We start from the raw sequence: 16,153 nt of genomic DNA, 5'->3' as shown, positions 1-16,153 counted from the left end.
CATACTGTCTGTGAGAATGTAATATAGATAAGGGAAAATAAACGACTGAGTCTGAACAGGAAGACTGTCTCTCACACCCATTAATCCCAAAAAAAGAGGAAAAGAACCCAAAAGAGACTTTTTACAGCTGCCTGACTAGGAAGTCCAAGGAGATGTCACTCCACAGACAGAGAAGAGCAGCCTTATGGTCACAAGCCCTGGTCCTCACAGGGAACTTCAATCAAGTCTGTTGGAGGAACAGCAGAGTACAGGCAATCCAGGAGGTTCCTGGAATGCCTTGATGAATACTTTCTTCTCTAAGTTATAGAGGAGCCAGTGAGATGTGCCATAGTGAGCCTTATTCTCACCAACGAGGAGAGGGCTGGAGTGCGGAGGTGGGAATATGAAGCTCAAGGGCTGGAGTGACCATGAAATGGTGGAGTCCAAGATGCTTGGGGCAATGAGGAGGGTGCACAGCAAGTTCACCACCATGGGCTTCAGGATAACTGACTTGACCTGTTCACAGGGATCTACTTCTTAGAGTATCATGGGATAAAGTCCTGGAGAAGGCACGGGAAAGCAGGTTAATAGCCAAGGGTCACCTCTTCCAAGTTCATGAGCAATTCATCCAACAAAAAGGAAGTTAGGAAAACCCACAGGACACCTGCATGGTGAACAAGGAGTTTCTGGGAATTCAAAGGAAGCCTATACAGGGTGGAAGACAGGTATTCTGAGAGAAATATGGAGAACTAGTCTGAGTACCCAGGGATCTGTTAGGGAAGATAAAGCGCTGATAGTATTAAACTTAGCCAGGGACATTAAGGGCAAAAATAAAAGCTTCTGTAGGTATGTCAGTGGAAAAAGAAAGAATAGGGAAAATGTGGGGGCCTCTCCAGAAGAATATAGGAGATTACCTGGGACATGGAGAAAGCTGAGGTACTTCATGACTTATTTTGCCTTAGTCCTTATTGGCAAGTGACTCCAGCCTCACTACCCAAGCCACAGAAGGCAAAGGCAGGGATAGGTAAAATGAGGAACCACCCACTGTAGGAGAAGATCAGATTCAAGAATATCTAAGGAAACTGAAGGTACACAATTCTATGGGTTCTGATGAGATGCATCCACAGGTCCTGAGGGAACTGGTGGAGAAAGAGGCTAAACCACTGTATTTGAGAAGCTGTGATGGTCAGGCAGGGTTCCCAAGACTGGATCAACCTCATTTTTAAAAGGTGAAAAAAAGAAGGCTCAGGGAACAACAGGTCATTGAGTCTCACCTCAGCACCCAACATGATCACAGAGCAGACCCTTCTTAAAACTATGGTAAGGCACATAGGAAATAAGGAGATGACTGACAGCCATCATGTCTTCACCCAAGAACATTTCTGGGAAGAAGGACTTGAGGTGCTGGTGGATGAGAAGCTTTTCATGACCCAGCAATGTGAGCTTGTTTTCTACAAAGCCAAATATGTCCTGGGCTACGTTAAAAGCGTGGCCAGCAGGTCTAGGGAGGAGATTCTTCCCCTGTGCTCAGCTATCATGAGACTTCACATGGAGCATTTAGTGCTGGGACCCCCAGCGTAAGGACATGGACCTCCTGTAGCTGTCAAGGGACAGCCACGAGGGTGGTCAGGGGGCTGGAGATCTTGTCTATGAGGACAGGCTGAGAGAGCTGGGGCCATTTAGCCTGGAGAAGAGAAGGCTCCAGGGAGACTGTATAGCACCTTCCAGTACTTAAAGTGAGGCTACAAGAGCTGGAGAGGGACTTTTCACAAGGTCATGTAATGATAGGGCAAGGGGACATGGCTTTAGAGTGAAAAGAGTGTACCACATTGCTGTCAGGGAGCTAAGAGAACAAATGTCATATCCACAGGCCTTTTGAACACTTCCAGACAGGCAATTCCACCACTTCCTTGGGCAGCCTGTTCCAATGCCTGACAGCTGTAGAAGTAAGGCCTGGCGCTTGGAAAATATCAGAATGTAACGGAAAGGTAGTAACCCCCCCTTCTCATTAGTATGGTAATGACTCCTGCAATTAGCCAATAGCACCTAGCTGTGATGAAAGCAGATGGGAGTAACACAGTGACCCTAGGTTATAAAATGTCAGATTCTCCAGCAATAAACGCCATTTTTGCCATCCATCACATTGGTGTCTGTGGGTAATGGACCAAGTGGCCTGGGGAGACCACCATGCTGTTCCTTGAACCAGGGTGTTTGCCTTGCTTAAAAGACAACAACTGCCCTTTCAGGGAAGAAATTATCCTTTATATACAATCTAAACCTCCTCTGGCACAACTGACTCTGCTTTTTCTTGTCCTGTCACTTGCCAGGGAGAAGAGACTGGCCGCCATCTGGCCACAACCTCCTTTCAGGAAGTTGTAAACTGTGATAAGGTTCCCTTGAGCCTCCTTTTCTTCAGGCTGCACAACCCCAGCTGCTTCTTATCAGACTTGTGCTCCAGAGCCCTCATCAGTTACGTTGCCCTTGTGCTTGATCCCTCCTGCCCTAGCTTGCTTTTTTCACCATGCTAAGCATTCTTATTATTCTTAGTATTCTTCGGAATCAGATTTGATACAAATAGACATAGGGAGAGACAATTCTTAGTTTCATTTTCTTAAGAAAGTCAGCTTGTCTGAGCATACACTCTTTTTTGTTTTCTGCTTCAATAGCCTTTCAAGTTCTGGATGCAATAACCTATATTTGACAAAGATGTAATATTAAAAGCACTTAATTTTGATGTTTCCTCAATGTCAGATCAATCACTTTTATTTAAATACAAATGAAAAATCAACCAGGAAATGGTTTGGCAGTGCCTCATTGCCTACTATTAGTATCATGCTGCAGTACTTGACATTTGCATTTATTGAAGGTGTAAGGCTCCAGACTGCAAAAATCAATCCACTTTCCAAGCAGTCAGGTCATTCTTCTCTAAAGTATTAGGAGCTAGTAAAGGAAAATGAGACACTGCTTTCACCTACATTGAATTTATTTGCTTATTTTTTGTATATAACTTAATGTTAAATGCTCATGGCTTAAGAATTAGACTGCATTGACCTAGTCTTGATTTTGAAACATTCTGATGTATATTGATCTTGAAACACTATATAATAGAGTGGCGTATCAGGCAATTAACAAAGCCTCTTGCATTTTCAGACCTGAACTGCTGCAGAGATTTGATTTTTATAAGGTACTTGAACATATGTACAAAGTATATACATGTACATATATATGTATGTATATTCTTTTACATACAGAACTTGCCTCTAGCTGCATTTAGAGTGCATTGTTATAAATATATGTTTAGTTTATGTCTTTATTTAACAATACTTCATTTAGAAGGGGAAAAGCATTGTGGTGCTTCTCTTCTAAAATCAGAATGTTGAAACTCTATGTCTGCAGAAAGTTAACACAGAAGTTGACAATCCATTACTTCTGTTATCCTGATAGTCTCTCATTCATTATATTAATCTTATTAAATAGGTTTGTCTTGGTTTGAAAAGACAAGTGTCTGCTAAGGAAGGCAGAAACCTCCCTTGACAGATGTGGTTCTGTTGAAGCACTGATCCTGTAGAAGGGTGTAGTTTTCCTCTGAACGTCCAGTGCTGGTGTAGATGGGTCTGGTCTCTCCTCTGGGAATCCAGTGGGGAAAGGCTGCCTGTGGTGTTCCAAGTCTCAGATTATATCCAGGTAGGAATGCTTGGCTCCTCCCCCTGGGTGGAGCATCTCCCAATGGGATGATGTGATTTTATCAGTCCTGCAGGGAGACTCAATGGCCCATTAACAGAAGATATCCCCTGGAGGGAGGATGGGTTGTGGAAGAGATAAAGAACACTGCCCCACCTGGTTTTAACAGATGGTAATAGAATACTTACTTTTGGTTACATCTTGCATTGCAACCCAAGACAGGGTTGCACTAAACTGGAAAAGAATAGAATAAAACACTGTTGCACAGATTGACAAATGTCTCTTTCATGGAAGACCTTTTATTTTTCTACAAACAGTGCTAACTATACTTAACAGTCCATTCAGAACTTCTTGATCCCCCTTACCAGGTGCTGACACATTTCCAAGCTTTTTCACAAATCATATGACTTAACCTGTGTAAAGGATGTTTTCCTTGAGTGCTGAATTAATTTTTCCTAATGGATGGCCAGCTTGCCCACTAACTGTAGGAAGGCCTCTATTGGGGAACTTTGAATTGAACAGTCCTGCCTAAATCTCAGGTGGGTCATAACACCTGGATTCCAAAGGACAGAGAGCTCCACAACATGTGTTAATTGGCTGAGCATGGCATGACAAAAATCAACAAGTTACCTACAAAAAGCTTAGAAGTAATATGTGACAAGCCACATGTTTTTAGCACTGGCTAAATGTGTGTTATGAAAACTTCCTGAAGTTATTACAGACTTATAATATGCCATTCTATAACAAGGAATGGTCAAATCAAGATGTTAACAAACAGCAAAAATTTTTTTATTGAGCAAGTCTGTTCATTCATGATGAACATGATGAATCTAGTCATTATGCAATGTATCAATGCATTTTTACAAAGCATTAGAAAGAATGTTTTCTTTCTTTGCTGAATACTACTGGATATTTGGTTTCGATTTTTACACTCAGTCATGTCTTAAACTATTTGGCCATTCCCTAAAAAATGAAAAAAAAATACACAAGAAAAAAAATGAACAATGTATCTGTTATTACATGTATTTTATTTTCAAAATAAAAGCTGTTTCAGCATAAAGCAGAGATCAAACAGAGATACAGCACTGGCTATAAGAGTAAGGCATGGGCTGAGCTAAGGAAAGAATATTTTGGGGGAGGGAGTTCTTTCAGGGTCATTCAGTTCTTAAGAAATACAGTCATCAGTGCTGTTATGTAATACTAGAGTTGCAGCCCCAAAACAGATATAGACAGTTTTCTGCATCTCTAAGTATCCGAAAAGTACCAAGTTCCATCTCTAGAAAGCATAACAGAAGGGGAGTATTTAATTAGAGAATATAGCATTATCCTGATTATTCTCCAGATTATCCACAACTGGGAAATCATTCTGGGAACTGCAAATATTTAAGTGCAGATATAGTCTAAGGAGAATAAAACAACAAGTGTGTGAGGATAAAGTTCTGTTTAGCAACATCGAGGCAAAGAGCAATGTCTCAGATATATCATATAAAGTTAGACTGAAATATCAGTTTCATTTTCTAACTAACTAATATTGAAAAATATTAAAAAGAAATGAGTAAAAAAAATGCTCATCAGGGCAGCAACACTATACCTTTAAAAAAAGCCAATTGCAAGTATAGAATTAATAATATCTGCTTCAGAAAGTCTATTTTGTCTTAGTAAGTCTAGTAAGAGAAATAAGTGTTAACCAAACTTAGCTTATGTTTCACTATGTTGTGATATATTTATTTAAAATACAGGCTTGAATACGTGACTTAGTCTCTAAAGCATAAAAGATTGACCAAGTATCAGTCACCCACATTAATGCAAAGATTAAATGTATTAGAGAGATGTCTTGATCTTTTTCAGAATTTAACTTGGGGGTAAAAAAAAGCTAATTATTACAGAACATCATTACTGCTCCTATGCATGTTTTGAATCCACAAGTTTGAAACAGTGTGCTCTAAGAAAGAAGCCAGACATATCTACAACTCTCTCACATTATGCAGCAATGACCTAAGCAGCCAGGACAGTCCAGAACTACATTTGACAGTGAATATTGTAACATATTTGGAACTGATGCCTTGTAGTACATGGGAATGTGCAATTTCATGACCCACCTTAACAGAAAATAACTGTTAATTTCTACATTAGTCCTAGACCTTTATTTGAAGAGATAATTCACTGTAACTTCAAATGTAAACAACCCTAATAATATAGTAGATATTTCTAATAGAGGAATATACAAACTAATTAAACAACATACTAGTTCAGTATACAAACTAATTAAATCACAGCATATATACAAACATACTTTTCCTGGAATAATGTTGACAATATGGAACAAAATTTGCATATATCTATTGCTGCTTTCTACCTATTGAAAATAAAGCTTCAAATTGGAGAAAAAAAGTATGGTGTATTTTCAGATGATATTCTGGTTCTTATTTTTTCCTTTGATCACTTTCCAATCCAAGTGAAAATTATATTGTGAAGAGTATTACAAATAAATTTTACCTTTTGAGAAATAATTTTTCTCTTTATTAATACAGTCGACTAAAGGAGAAAAAAAGGTTATGAAAAGTTGTCACTAATGTTTGAGGTCTGTAGAAGACAACCAAAAAAAATTTCTGTAGGCAGCTCAGCTGCAAAGAAGTGATGCTATTAGAAGGAAAATACAAACAAATATGGGCAAAACCCCCCAAGCATTATGCATATTCCACTATCTGTATTTCTTCTCACCAATCTAATCCAATCCTTCTTGTCTTCCTAAGTTACCCTAAAAATTCCTAAAATGCCTAGGTTTTATGATGCTCTCACATGTATCTCACAAACATGCTAAAAATTAATTCTGACCAAACAATTAACAATATTACACTAAGCAAAGTGATAAACAGTAAATTCCCACCTTCTCCAAGCCCCCACTATAGAAGGGAAGTGCTTTCCACACTCTGGCTGCTGCTCTGGGCTGTTTGGGGCTGAAGGAGGTATTGGCAGCCTTAATGCTGCTTAGGTAGCTGAGATTTCAACAGAAACTCTTGCAGTAAATGTGTGCATTTATGTGGACACTACAAAACAATGAATACCTGAACAGTAATACAGAAAAATAATGAACTTTATCAAGATGAGAATACTATAAAGTAATATAGTATAAAACAGAAAGAATGCCCATTACTGTGTCGAGCACCTTGCAACTTCTTCCCACCAGCCCATTTTTGATTTTAAACTGATTTGTCATATGTAATACATAGCACAAATAAATCCGTGCTAAAGTTATAATTCTGTCTGATAAAAATCATAGCATATTTCCAGGAAACCTTCTCTGAAGAGATTATAGTGATATGCAGCAAGGCCAACATGAATATGTGTCTGCAAGGAGTATATTTCCAAGAAACCTCTGTCTGGTAAGATTGTAACTCATGAATATTCATCTGGAAGAAGTGTATTTCCAAGAAACTGACAAGATTACAACACATACACCCTGAACAACATGAATATTTGTCTACAAGAAGTGTATTCCAAAAGACCCCCAAAAAACCTGAAAACATATGTGATAGATTTGCATTTAAGAAAACAAAGAGAAACACCCAAAGTTAAAACTGCTGGAGGCTGGTGGGAGTTTTTCTCCTGGCCAACGGCTGTCCATTTCTAAGAATTGAGAGCAGTTTTAACCATTGAAAAGTGAGATCAACCTGTGAACACCACCTTAAGACCTAAGCCTGAGAATTTCTTGGTCTCTTTGTTCCCTGGCTGTGAAAGGTAACAGAGCTGGCCTCCCGTTCCCTGCCCAGACCATGCGGCCCAGGCAGGGACTGGGCTGGGCCCAGCGGCTCCCGGCCGGGAGATGGGGCCTGCGGGGCTTGCCCCGGGCTCTGGCCAGGCCAGGCCAGTCCCTGGCTCAGCTGCAGTTTTTGCTGTGACTGAATGCACCAGAGACTGCCGAGTAAAGGAAAAAAAACTCTTGACCTGCAGCGTGCTGAGACAGTGGCCACACTCTCCAGAGCAGCCATGAAGAATCTTCCATCGCAGACAGCTCCAGCTGCTGCTCTGGCAGAGATCACAGAACCATCGACAAAGCCTGGGCAAGATTTTAACTTTTTCATTACCCAGATGAGACTTCCAGATTAATCCTTTTTTCCAGAGAGAGAAAGAGAGAGTAATCAACATGTAAAGAGACTTTATAAACCATCAAAAACAGTAAAGAAAAGAACTAAACTTCAGAAGAGGTAGAGAATAAGGAGATGCTTTAATAAGCTGAAATATTTTTTTTTGTTAAAGCTATGGAGATGGACAATAGTGTTCTGAAAAAACTCCTTTAATTCATGGCAGAGTATATAGGGAGGAATAGAGTAGTTCAAAGTGTGGATTTTAAGCAAAAAGTAAAGTAGTTGTGATACAGTGAGGTGCTGGAACAGGGGGAGAGAAGTAATAGTTGAAGATTTGTAGCTTTGTAGAGGCAAAAATAAAACTTCTGTTTCCAGAGAGGGTCACAGAGACAGATGAAGAGAACTTTTACCTTTGAATAACTCATCCTTAAAAATGACATCCCTAGGCTCATTACCCATAACACACCTCAGAGTGATGTGAAATGGGAGGAGTGAACTGATGACAGGATTTTCGGGCAGCTGGCATCAGAGAAATAGAAAGCTATGATGAAAAATAGTTTTCTTGTGAGAAACTCCATAGATTAGCAGAAAAAGACTTCTGTTTCTCTACAAAGACTGATGAGAAGACTCTAGCAAGAACTGGGACTGTTTTAAACACCAAAGTTTTTTGTCTCTATGTTGTCATGTGAACAAGAGAATGGTTGGGCAGTGGGGGAGAAAAGGGTTTTCTGGAGGTTTTATTCTGGTTTTCTTATAGATTTTGTTAATAAACTTCCGTTATTACTTTTAAGTTTTATGCCTGTTTTGCTCTTGTTCTAATCCATATCTCACAGCAAGAAGTAAGTAAGTTTTCTAGTAATTTTTTAGTTACTGCTCTAAAACCACAACAACATATAAAAAGCACCTTGGGACAGTTGCAGTTTGTGAAACATGGTGAAGCAGTGCTAGCAAGCCCTTCCCTGCCTCACCCAATGCTGTTCACCTGGTACAGAGTAAAACTGAATTTTTGCTTATGGCTTTTCATGATTGTATTTTTTAATAAATTCTTTTTTATTAATCAAATTGGCTACTCATTTATAACATCATACATCCAACTCTGGCAGCAGGGAGATAGATGGCTTGCTAAAGGCTACTGGGCAACAGTGCCCCTGTGCAAGGTCCCTGGAGGATGCTGAGGTGTTACCTTGAAAAGGAACAAAACCCCCAAACCAACAACTTTACAATCTGGAATATGTTGCAGCAAGCTTGGATGACCCTTTGCAGGTCATGACCTTCATTGCAGGGAGGCACAACATTTGGCTGCATTACTCCACTATTTCATGTCACAATTTAGGAAGAAAAATGAAGGAAGATTCCAGCATTATTTATGCAGTTCTAGCAAAGATGGCCCCACAATTTCTGTGGGACTTAAATGAAGGAGGAATTTTGTCACATGATGTTCCACAGTTACAGCATTTTAGAAGTTTCATTTGAAAGCCAAAAAGCAAAGATAGGAGGAGAAAGACCAGCTGTTCTGTTAACAGCAGAACAAGACCTAGTTTCCTATCATTTTGATCCTTCTTTGATTTCAAGTAATTTAATAAAGGACAAGCACCATCTTTCATAGTGGTGGCATTTATTAACCTATTCCTATTTTCCCTTTGGAAAGGCTATGTTTGAGTAAGTTGACTAATTGTGTTAAGCAAACTGTGAAACTTCTCCAACAGGACATGATTGGATGTCTGTCTTCTACTTGGCTGCCCATTTTTATTTATTCTACAAGACCTCATCTTATTTATCATTGTTTTTCTGCAACATGAGATTGGTATTTGCTAGTTGTTTTAAAAGTAATAGAAGACACAGGACACATGAGCATTCTTATAATTGAATTTTATTTTTCCTCATTACATCAGGAATGGTGATGGGATTTTTGAGGAAATATTGATCTCTGTCATGTAAAGATTTATTAAGTGTCCTTCACCACCACAACAGAGAATACTGGAAACAAGTACTCATATAAATGTGCACTATTAAGTATTGCAACTATCCTCAACTCAAGTGGTCCTCAGATTATTATGAAATGGCATAAAGCAGGAATTGCAAAGTTGTTATGGTGTTGTTATCTTTGCTTTTCTTTTGGTGATGTTGCCTTTCTTCAGTCAGTGATTTACTGACTCCTTCGTTTATCTCTCTTTCTTTTGTGAGGAAAACTACGTCAACAAAGGGGAGGAAATTATCTCCTATTCTCCTCTCTGCTGGAGGCAACAGTGAGAGGATTGACTTCAACAGCTTTTTTCTTCACAGCATGCAAACTTCATCACAAGCAATTACATGCTTGTCAAGATGACCATGTCTGCTCCAGGACCACCTTGCCTGGTGGTCAGCAAGGTACAAAACTCTCTTGGCTCTCCATGTGGTGGCAACAAGTAATATGGGTTTACAAAAATCCACATTGTATAATATTTTTCTTGCATTTGTAAGAAATGGATATAACTTGCCTGCTCATTGTTCTCGTCACAGGAGGAAGCCATTCAAGTCTCTACATTGCAATCACATGCTGAAGATATTAATCTTTGACTTCATAATTACTGGGACCAAGATCTTCCTTTCAGAAAGAAAGTCAGTTTTGAGGTTTCTCTGTTGATTTTGTGTTTCATAGCTTTCTTTATTTGATCGCTAGAAGCCACCAGCAGAAACTTTGAAGCCTTAAGAGATGGAGAAAATGGACATGAAAACCTTGTTCTTAAAGTAGTGCAGCAACTGAAAAGGAGCAGAGGAGAATTAATATATAGATCAGGTAGAAGGGAACCTCAGAGAAAGGTGACACAACTGAATGACAGAGATTTATAATTATCAGCCATGGGCTCAGAACTTTGTAATGAAGTAAATCATGAGGCATTTTTATGAGGAGCACGTTGAGTGCTTAAGTGCCACGAGGCTCCTACATAAGCAAGGTTTGTATGATAAAGATCTTGAGGGTCCTACTCTGAATAATGACAAATGAGACTTCAGATCACACAGGTGCTAGAAAATTCTGGGTGGTGCAGGGTTACTAGTGGTTCATGCCTGCTCTACTTTCAGGAAACATTTAAACCCTTTGCTGCCTTTCAGATGAAGCTTTATTTTTATGCTTATCAAGTGGATAAGAAATGACTTAATTACATACCAATAGTAGAGAAGGAACCGCCAAGAACTTCTGCAATACTTGCAAGCTTGAATGAGAATACTTTGGAAGGTACTGGAGATTTGTGAGGCAATTGCAGATTAAGATAATATTCACACTTCTGCCTTTGGACTGTAGAGCAAAAACACTGAGACTGAATTACGGTATTACACAGAGTATTTTTCTGTATGCAGTTTCAGCAAAATTGTGCATATTATTGTGGCACTTTCAGCTTGAAACCAGGCAGAAACACCAATTTAAGTGTAGTGGTTTTGGTTCACTAATTTGAGTTTCCTGGTCATTGTAGTGGGTTTAGCACTGGCTAAAATCATCGGTGCACCTACTAGAAGTATGTACTCATTTTCTGTCGTGAGATATGAATTAGGAGGAGGGTAAAGCAGGCTCAAAACTTAAAAGGAAAAAAAAAACTTAAAAGAAAACTTTATTAACAGAACTAAAAGAATAATAAGAATCAGAATAAAAAATTCAGAACATTTCTCCTCCCTTCCCCACAACCTCTTTTTTCTTCCTCTAACAACATAAAAACAAAACCTGGGATTTTCAATCAGTTACCACCTCTGTAACAGTCTTTCATCAGTTCTTGTAGCAAGAGGAGTTTCTCTTGCCATGCCGTGGATTTTTCTCCACAAGAAACAGTTCTCTTGTGACTTCAATGTCACAATGAATCAGCCGCCTGGGAAAGGAAAATCTGTTCACAGTGTGAAAGTCCCTCCCCTGCCTTGCAGCTTTCCCAAAGCTGCTGTCATGGACCATGTCAACTTATGGGGTACTATTTTAAGGATGAACTTTTCTAGCATAAAAAACCAAAAGTTCTTGTATCTCTGGGAACAGAGGCTTTTCTTCTTCTATCTTTGGGGCAATGTTTCTCATCTGTCTGTTCAAGCTTTTTATTAGATTACAGCTTTTCAGCATCCACACACTCCAGCACGAGTGCGCGTTTCTCATGGGCTGCGGCTGAATGCTGCACCCACCATGGACTTCATGAATTAAGGAGAAAAATCTCTATATCAAAAGTTTATCTTCACCATAGCCTTACAAAGAGAATTTCAGCCCAAGACTAAGGCATCTCCTCAATCCCTTCCTAACTAGTATTTGACTCCTTTACTGACCCCAGTGTCCCATGTTTTCCTTACATGTCTTCATCCTTTCCTTTTCCTGATTCAGGACAGAATCAGTGTTCGTAGGTTCATTTATTCTCAAGCTTTATCATCTTAAACAGTTTTCATAGAGTTCTGCAGCGCTGAAAGGTTGATCTCATGCAGACTGTACATCAGGGAGATTGCTCACCATGCCTGCCACTGCTGCTCACGTGGTCTCCACTGACAGCACATGAGCCGTGCCGGCCGCCAGCTCCGCTCACTTTTCCTTCATACAGAGCGCCGAAAGCAAGAAAAGCTGGTTTTGTTCTTCTCTCCACAGCATGGCTGGCTAAAAGCAGCTAAACAAAGTTCATTGGGAGCCATGCCGAAGCAGCCACAGCCGTGTGCCGCTGTCCTGATTGTGCTGATTCCGGCCGCGCAGCCCTGGCCACGCGGCTGCTCCCAGTACAAAATGGTGGTGGCCGCTCCTGGCCTCAGGGCCAGCCCCAGTGCAGGCCACAGAGCCGCTCCTGGCATTGGTCCGGCCACGTGGCTGTTTCCAGAGGCAGTATAACCCCACTGGCACGGCCCAGAGGTGCCGCTGGAAAAAACACTGGTGGGCTCCACCGGGAAGGGACCCGGCCCCGCTGGGAAGGGGCCCCAGCTGCCCCCCTGGCCAGGGCTCGGTGGACTCCCCGCTGAGGGGCTCGGCAGCCTGCTCGCCTCCCCTCGGGGACAGGAAATCTTGGCCAGGCCCCATGGGGCCGGTCCCACCAGCACCCAGTTACCTCTTCAAAAGCCAGAAGCCACGAGTCCGATTTTCTGGGCTTTCCCATGTTTAAAATGTGAATCTCACAGAGGCGGACACAGCTTGTAAATGGATCAATAGGTTGTCAGTTCTCAGAGCTAGCTGTCTGTTGGTTTTTGCTAGACACAGGCAAAGCTCTTAGCAGCTTCTCTCAGAAAAATGATTTCCATGGGTGGCCTCTTCCCTCCTCACCAAATATCAATTAATGCAGAACCAGTACAATTATGAACTGTGGCTATTGCTTTATGCTTTATATTTCATGTGTACCTTATTGATATCTTATAAATTAAAAACTGACATCTCTTTCCTACTGATGATATGCTTTGATGTCAAGAAACTGAACGCATAACTTGATGAAAATATATGGTCGTTTTCTAGATAATAATAATATAAATAATTAATGTATTATTTATCTTTTTAGCAGGTTTTATATGATTTAAATTACTCAGACTATTCACTTATTAATGTATTTTGTAGTAATAGAATTAATGATAATTCTAGAATTAACCTGGGATTTAAATAAAAATTCTTATTAAGACTTAAAGTAGATTTAAACTGTTACTTCCATTGCACAAACACTAATCTAGCAGATAAACATTTGAAAACTGCTCTGAAGTTACTAAATCAAATGACAGTTTTTTCTGCTTGAAGAAACCATACATGATCTGTTACTGTCATTTAATTAATAGTATAGCAGTAATCTTCTGTGGAGGAATGAGGGCAGTCGTGGCAATTGCTGAAAACTTTTGATATTTAGGATGATGGAGAGTAGTGAGTCTGGACTTCAAACCAGACCTAGAAGGAAGAACTTTACTTTTTATTTTCATCACAAGAGGTTTGTTAGGGGGTGTCATGGTTGCAGCTAGCCTGTATAAATTTGACCATATCAGACCCCCAAACTCAACCAGTCTAGGAGTAAAACAAGTCCCCAGGTGGGGCAGAGATGGGCTGGATTCAGACTCAAGCAGGGACCTCAGCCAGTCATGTTCAATCCAGAAAGCAGACATGTCACTGGTGAGAGAGCTGGGCAGTGCTAATACCTCAACCAATCAGTTGTCTTGAGCCTGGAGTTTCGAACCCACTATATAAGAAGGTTCTGAACAATAAAACACGCTATTTGTTGAGGACCCTTGGGAGTTTGTGTCACTTCTGTCTCCATCCAACGACCCGTTGTGTAATAAGAGGGTACTGCTTAAAAACAGTTTCTAAGATAAGAAAGGATAGCTTTATTCTAGAACCAATTTTAGTCCTCAGATGAGGCAGGAAATTTTTGTCTAGATAATATATTTCTCAACAGAATAATTCTCTTTCCCTTTATTTTAAGACAGCATGCTTTCTTTTTGTGTGTTTTGCTTCTACTGCTACTAATGTTAATCAATATGTTAACTGATATTCAAGGGCTAGCTCTTTCACCTTCACATAATTTCAAAAGAATGATAATTGGGGTTTACTGAATCACAGTTCACACAGGGTAGAAATTCAGGCCTTTAATGGTACAGTTTAACTTTTTTGTCACTAATGCTAACAGAGCCAATTTTATGTTTGCACAGCTTCTGAATTCACATCACCTGCCTCATGCTACAGCATTTGAGGTCATGATGTTTCATGGTCAGTGCAATCAGGCAACCAATGAAGCTGATACCTAAGAAAACAAAAAATAATCCATACTGAGCCAGCCTAGTTCCTGAATCCAGCTGCCCCTTTGATTGCAGAAATATGCTGGCAGAAGCAAGAGAGCATAAGTTTGTATTGGTTCAAGATGAACATTAAAACAACACTTTCTGTTGTAAAGCAGTTTAAGTGTCAAATAAAAGCATATTTACTTACAGTTTTAACCCAGGGATGCAGTGATATGAATTTCACACGTATCTGGATTGTGCATAAGAATCAAAAATGCAATACTGAAATTCATTACCAGTTCCTGGATTTGTGTGACAAATAAAAAGCTACCAATAGTTCTTCAAATGTATCCTGCCTCTGCAGAGTTTTTGGGACAAATTCTCCAGAACCAAAGAGGAAAGCAATGTGAATTTTGAACTCAAACTGCTATAATGGATAAACATGGCATTATCTTTTCTGGATTTTTATTATTTCTTTGAAAGAAATACAATATATTGGAAAACATCCACAATAAATTGAAGGAAGCTGAGTAACGGTAGTCAGAATTGTTCAGAGCACTCAGGATTGTTTTACTCATGCAGTTTATAAATAATCTGTCTAACTATCCAAAAGTTATATAACTATATGAAACGGAATGAAATTAGATAATCTCTCTTAAATCAACTTGATTTGCTAGCAAAAATAGAGTAAAAGAATGTACACTTAATTGCTAACAGCTGTTGACAATTAGAAAACTATATATTCAAATACAGGTTAGAAGAGCTTTGCCTTTCCTTTCCTTAATGTTGATAACAGCAAATGTAGCAGAAGGGGATATTACTAAGTAGAAAAACTATTATCAATAATTTTTAAGAGAATGAATTTATTGTTACTCTGTGCAGAGTTTTTCTGGACCTGTCTTTGCTCAGTAAGATTATATGTCATAGTTATGTTACATTTCTGCAGTGAATTATTTTTAAAATGTAATCCTGCAACTTGTCTATGATTAAAACAAAGCAAACCCAAGTATTTACTCATCATGGTCGGCACACTTGCCCAAAGACTCTGCAGAATTAAAGATTATGGAATATTATGGTATTTCCTATTGTTTACCATTGGTCTGATCATTACTACAAAGATTTATCAATGGCACTTGGCTTTTATCGCAATCTGTCTGTATGCATAAAGCTGTCTACATAATTCTCATTCATTTACCAGTGAATATAATAATGTAATACAATATATTTTCCTAAAAAAAATAAAAATAACTGTGTTAGTATATTTGCATTATGCAGTGCAGTGCCTAAGCAGACAATGATATCACAGTGAACAGTTCTCCCAAAGCAAGCCACCAATACAGCTCTTCCAGCTGAAGAAACTTTACAATGTTTTAATTTTTCTTCATGGAGCAAAGCAAAGAGGGGAGCCTGGCTGTCAAATCTCAGCACATCATCTTTCTGAGAATGTTGTCTACTTTGCCTCACATTTATGCTCTTACGTGCTGAGGGGAAAATCTTCTAGTTCTTTGAAATACTGATATTTTATATACATTTTGTATCAGCAATAGTGGGGATATTTTGTTGGAATGGGAGGTAGGGAAGCCCAGAGGTACAGGTGAAAAAGTCTATGCCAGCTAACAAGAAATAAAATGCACCATATTTACCAGGATTACAGAACATAAACATAAGCCTAAATATTCCCATTCAGATATGCTTTTTTAGGTATTCATCACTGACATGTTAAACTGGCAACCTGTTAC

Source organism: Parus major, chromosome Z (assembly GCF_001522545.3).
Source record: "Parus major isolate Abel chromosome Z, Parus_major1.1, whole genome shotgun sequence".
Taxonomy (NCBI): Eukaryota; Metazoa; Chordata; class Aves; order Passeriformes; family Paridae; genus Parus; species Parus major.
This window is presented reverse-complemented; position numbering follows the sequence as displayed.